This window comes from Canis aureus, chromosome 12, assembly GCF_053574225.1.
Source record: "Canis aureus isolate CA01 chromosome 12, VMU_Caureus_v.1.0, whole genome shotgun sequence".
Lineage (NCBI taxonomy): Eukaryota > Metazoa > Chordata > Mammalia > Carnivora > Canidae > Canis > Canis aureus.
The window spans coordinates 23,275,375-23,281,807 of NC_135622.1; positions in this window are offsets into that span (position 1 = coordinate 23,275,375).

The window sequence follows — 6,433 nt, forward strand, 5'->3', positions numbered from 1 at the left end:
TATTAGGGACACTGAACTCGATATAAACCATTGATTCATACATAAGCTGCATCCTGGAAGACAGTGTTCAATCCCACAAGTGGTTGCCAAATTGGTGCATTAATTAAGCCTTTAGCAGTCCAATTCAACAGCAGCATCCCCGTTCAGTCAGGCTGGCTGATTCTTGGTCCAGTCAGTAGTATTACCAGTGAAAAGTGCGGGTATAAGCCCACTGTCACGGCTCCTTTTCTGTGAAGGTTAGATGGGATATTATGTGGGATACCAAGTCAATAGATTAGGCATTCTATAAATCTTTAGATAGTGATATAGGCAACCACATTTTCCAGGCATTATCTGGTACTTCAGATACCACACATAGGCAATAATAGCTAGTCTAAGTATTGATTCTGATACGGTTGAGTCTCTAAAATGGATGTGGTTTGATGAGACTGACCAACCAGCGTTAGGATTGATAGCCCTGAAGATGGATACCATATTAATATTTCAGCATTGGTCTCTGTTGCTGGTATGTTGAATATTCAACGATGGCAGTAGCTAGCACAGTTTTAGGGAAGGCAAAGCCCTGTTTTAGGGCTCATGCAAATATTCCACTCATTCCTCAGTGGTTACTCTGACCATGAGCACATTATACAAGTACAGGAATGATCAGGGAGGAGTCAGATTAGCAACCACAGATGAGTTACCTATGCCATGTACAGTTTTTGAGGAATTGATCTGTGGTGAATTATCTCTACTGATCATTGCTAGGAGACCACCAAAAAAGAAGGAGAAGGAGAAGGAGAAGGAGAAGGAGAAGGAGAAGGAGAAGGAGAAGGAGAAGGAGAAGGAGAAGGAGAAGGAGAAGGAGAAGGAGAAGGAGAAGGAGAAGGAGAAGAAAAAAAAAGAAAAGAAAATAGAATAGAATAGAAAAAAAGAAAAGAGAAAAAAAGCTGTGGCTTTTGTTCTTAAATTCATATATTTATATGGGTACTTATTTTTCAATTAACCTTAACCTGATTTTTGCAATCTTGTTTCTTTTAGGCCTCACCTCTAAATAAACCATGCGGCTGTTTTCCACTACCCAAGGTTCAGGGTATATCCATAACCTCAGATCTCCTTTCCCACTAGACAGTGGATTTTACCTCATCATTAAGTTTTAGGTCATCCTTGAGATGGGTTGTAATTAAGTAGAATATCTTCCTTAGCTAGTGCAAACATTTGCACTGATTATCTTGTGTCATTTAATTTTGTGTCATTTCCTCCCTTATGAAGGAATCACATTTCTCAGTTTCAGAATAATTCTGGATGCTGGTTCTAATACTATGTAGTTAATAGGATTTACAATGTATTGTCTGAAAAGAGGGATTGCAAAGACTCATAAATAGCATGAATTGAGAAAGAGATGATAGGTCAACTGAGACAGATAACATGGGAGTCTGGACTTCCTCACCATGTAATTTCCTTCTCTCTTTTATATGTGCTCAAATCCAATTTCATATGAACTATTGCCATATTAAAATAAGTTATGTCTGTGCTCATTCCATCCCATAATTGGGCATATCTGACAATACCCTAGGCACAGGGTCTTTTGCTGTGTAATGATCAGGTATTTTATCGTTATTAAATCAAAATGAGAGTATCTGAAGTTAGTGTTAAGTGAGTATGTCTATGAGTTGCTGGAAATAGTTTTCATGGGATTATTTTTCCTGTGAAGTTTCATTGGTTCTCTGTGTAACTTCCTATATTCCTGATACAGAAACAGATAAGCAAAAGCCAAAGAACAGAGGTCAGAAAGAAAAAAAATGGTGGTTGCTTAATCTAAATGCCTACTGCTTCCCTGCATTGGGAACTCAATAATAAATAACACAGTATTTATCATCTTATGAGCAATAGACGAGAGAATAGAAAAAGTTTTTTTTATTTTGTTTACTGCCATAATCTTATTAAGAGAGAAGATGTAAAAAAAAAAGAGAGAGAAGATGTGCATAGTCATATATATATATATATATATATATATATATATATATATATATAGTGCTAAGGGGAAATCAATGAAAAACATATCATTTTTCAAGCCAAGATAGGTTAGTTTATATTATTGAAGATGATTCCTAAACAAACTTAGTATGGTGCTGGAGAAAAGGCTGAATTGTCAAGATGAAATAGTTGTAATAGAGATAAGTCACAAATAGAATTAATATATAATTCTGCAGTAAATTCTAAGTATTTGGGATTTGAGGGTTGATTCAGTAAAATATAAAACTTACAGTATGCTTTTAGGAAAGGAAAACATAACTAACACTTGCATAATATTCTTGTACTTAAAATGTTTTCATATACATTATTTTAATTTTACTACTTGTGATATTTATAGTAGGTTAACAAAATGCTAACTTCTTGCCAAGTAGAAATACTGTTATTTCTAACTTAATGAAAGAATAAAGAAGATTGTAGTAAGTATGTTATTGGTAGAGTTTGTACAAAATACATTCCTTAACAGTTTTTTCACATAAAATGAATCAACTCCCCCTAAAATTTGGTTTTATAATGTTAATTTGCATATGAAGCTTCATTTAAAAATATTATAAAATATAAAATTAATAAAGGCTCTCACTAAAGTGTGTATATGAGATAATATCAAGAGATATATACACTTTACATTTCAATTGTTCATTAAACATTTTGGGTTTGGAGAGATACTTGCAATGTTCAGTTTATATTTTAAAGCAGATATATGAAAACAAACAAACAAAAAAGTAAAGCAGATATATGTAGAAAGACTGAAGCCATAATTTGTGTCAGTGAACTGGTAAATTGGATCCCTTTAAAATCAGAGAATTAATAACAAAAGATGTTTGGACCATAGAAACAATTGTGAACACAGAGTTCATTTATGGAGACAGAGTTGTAGATGTAAGTACATTCATGCACGGATTGCATAAAAAGTCAAAGTTTCCCATAATATTTCTACCTTTTAGAGTTTATTAGCCATTTAAGAGGTTTCTTACAGTGTGGGGTTTTCAGTGCTAGGACCAATGTAGTCCAGTAAACTGAGAATTCACCATTTAAAATACTGGACACATTTGCTTGGGGTAAGGAGTAGGGACAATTTATGTGGCTTATGGGAACATTTCAATAATCTCTGATACTCTCTTTGGGATCCTCGAAATATGATTACTCCCATAAGCCTCCAAAGCATTTCCCTTTATTTAAAAACAGAGGAACTTTCAGAAAAGTAAGAAATCATGGTCAGATCATCTTGGCTGAATTCCCAAAAGATAAACCTAAAGTTTTACTTTCCATTCTCACCTATGGACTATGCGCTAAACATATTCTTGGTATTAACTTTATTTTTGATGAATATTTAGTGTAAATTACAGACATCATTTGTCCTATGCTTCGTCCTAAATATTAAAATACTATTCACATATGGCCAACCATGACATGCCCACACTTAACAAGAGTAATAGAAATTCCATAACATCATCTCATGTGCAGTCTATATTCATATTCACTCAGTTGTTTGATCTAATCCAGACTATCCGTTCTATGTGGTTATTGTACCCCTTTGATTCCTTATAATCTACCACAGCTCTTGTGTTTTCTATCTTCTTTTGAAACTGTTGCTGTTTGGCATCCATGTAAGAATTCTTTTTTGCTTTCTTGCTTTCTTGCTTCCTTTCTTCCTTCCTTCCTTTTTCTTTTTTTCTTTTGAAATCTAGTCTTTGGTGGTCTTACCATCCTTTGACATCATTTTTTCTTATGCTAGAATCCACATCTATAATAATCACTGTGAATCCAGTTCTGTTTGAAATTGACAGTGGGGTTCAGGAATCTTGCTGCCCACTGCATTCTAATTTTATTATTCCAGACATAAATCCATTATATCCACCTTCTTACCATAATGAAATCTACTTTTCTTCTCTTCCTTTGATCACTAAGCCAGGTGACATTAGAGATTTAGTTTGTTTGGGTTTTTGATTTTTTATAACCACCACATTTTTAATGCTAATTAACAGTGAATTTTTCATGATCATCTTCCTGTTTTTAAATTCCAACTTCATGTATATCCAGCCTACAAATTATGATCTACTATTCTTTTTTTAAAGATTTTAATTGCTTATTCATGAGAGACACAGAGAGAGGCAGAGACATAGGCAGAGGGAGAAGTGAGCTCCCTACAGGGAGCCTGATAAGGAACTCAATCTAGGACCCCAGGATCACACTCTGAGCCTAAAGGCAGACACTCAACCATTGAGCCACCCAGGTGTCCCGATCTATTATTCTTAATTCTAATTCTAGTTCATCTTATTTGTTCTTTTTTATATTATATGTTTTCTTTCATACACACCTATTGGTAATTCATATTATTAGTTGTGCTTATAATAACTTTCTCCCTTGATCATGCTATTATAATACATGTCAGTACTACAATGATCTATCTGAGGAATTAAAAATATGTATTTTAATATAATTCATGTTTGTATTTTTGCATAACATAGCCCAAAGTCCTCATTTTTACAAATGTTGGCTATAAATCTGGGTGTTAGTTCCTGCCATTTATTTTGAAATTTTCATTCTCAGGCTCATCCTCAAAGAGATAGTGGGGAGTATACATCCCATATTTTGGATTCATAGTTGTTAGTGCCTTTCTGAGGCATTTGCTGATATTGGGGCTAGCTTCATTTCAGCTTGGCCCATGTGCTTTTTGCCAGTTCTATTTTTTCTCTAGCCAACGAAGGCAGGGAATTATATGCAAACCCCAGGCAACTGGCATAGGTTTTTTTCAGCTTCTGTTAATAGGTAGGGAGCTCCAACCTCTGGTTTCACAAGGCGAGCCAGACTTTGATGCTCAGTAATGCCTAAGGTACTTTTAGACCCTGTTATCCAGGAACTGAAGCCTCAGATCCTTTCTTCATGTATTCAATCCTTGATCCCAGCAGGCACATAGCTTCATCCTCTGCTTGCTACACTGTGTTTCTATTCATATTCTGATCCATGGAAATATCTTATTCTTGCTTCTGGTTATATCATTTCATTTTGCTTCATTTTTATTTACTATTATCATTGCCATTTTTGAAGGGAAAAGAACATTTAAATGCATGAACTATAGGTTTATGCTGGCCAGAAACCCCCCGGTCTCTTTTTAGGATCTCATCACAATCTCTTATCCACAGCAGTAAAATACACTCAGCACTTTCTTCTATTCCCTCATCACTCATTTACTCCCCAGCAGCTTGCCATCTGTGGTCAATTCCCAACATTTTATAGAAGCTACTGTCTGAAAAGTCATTGATGATATCTGTACCTTTCACTCCAATGAATGCACTCCCCCCACCAACTTTCGACCTCTGTAATAGTAGATGTTTGCCAATCTTATCATCCTTTAAATTGCTTGTGCTAGTGTTATTTCCATACTGTATATGCATTATTCTGGTGTGAGTGTATGCATATCAGATCAAATAAATGTAGGCCTCTGATTGTGCTCATACTTAGCTCCTTCTTTGCCATGTAGAAGAGTCAGGTCAAGATAAATATCTTACTAGACTAAAACCTTTAAATTCATCAATAACTTAATACTAATTGTTGAGTAAAATTAATCTTATTTTCTAAAGAGCCATGAGGATGTTTTTTTTTTGCATGCATATTATATTATTTAATTGTATTCCATTTATTTTTTTGTATATTTTTTATTGGAGTTCGATTTGCCAACATATAGCATAACACCCAGTGCCCATCCCATCAAGTGCCCCCCTCAGTGCCTGTCACCCAGTCACCCCAAACCCCCGCCCACCTCCCTTTCCACCACCCCTTGTTCGTTTCCCAGAGTAAGGAGTCTCTCATGTTCTGTCACCCTCACTGATATTTCTCGCTCATTTTCTTTCCTTTCCCCTTTAATCCCCTTCACTATTTTTTATATTCCCCCAAATGAATGAGACCATATAATGTTTGTCCTTCTCCTATTGACTTACTTCACTCAGCATAATACCCTCCAGTACAATCCACGTTGAAGCAAATGGTGGGTATTTGTCATTTCTAATGGCTGAGTAATATTCCATTGTATATATATAGCACATCTTCTTTATCAATTCATCTTTCGATGGACACCAAGGCTCCTTCCAGTTTGGCTATTGTGGACATTGCTGCTATAAACATCGGGGTGCAGGTGTTCTGGTGTTTCACTGCATCTGTATCTTTGGGGTAAATCCCCAGCAGTGCAATTCCTGGGTGGTAGGGCAGGTCTATTTTAAACTCTTTGAGGAACCTCCACACAGTTTTCCAGAATGGCTTTACTAGTTTACATTCCCACCAACAGTGCAAGAATGTTCCCCTTTCTCCACATCTTCTCCAACATTTGTGGTTTCCTGCCTTGTTAATTTTCCCCATTTTCACTGGTGGGAGGTGGTATCTCATTGTGGTTTTGATTTGTATTTCCCTGATTGCAAGTGATGCG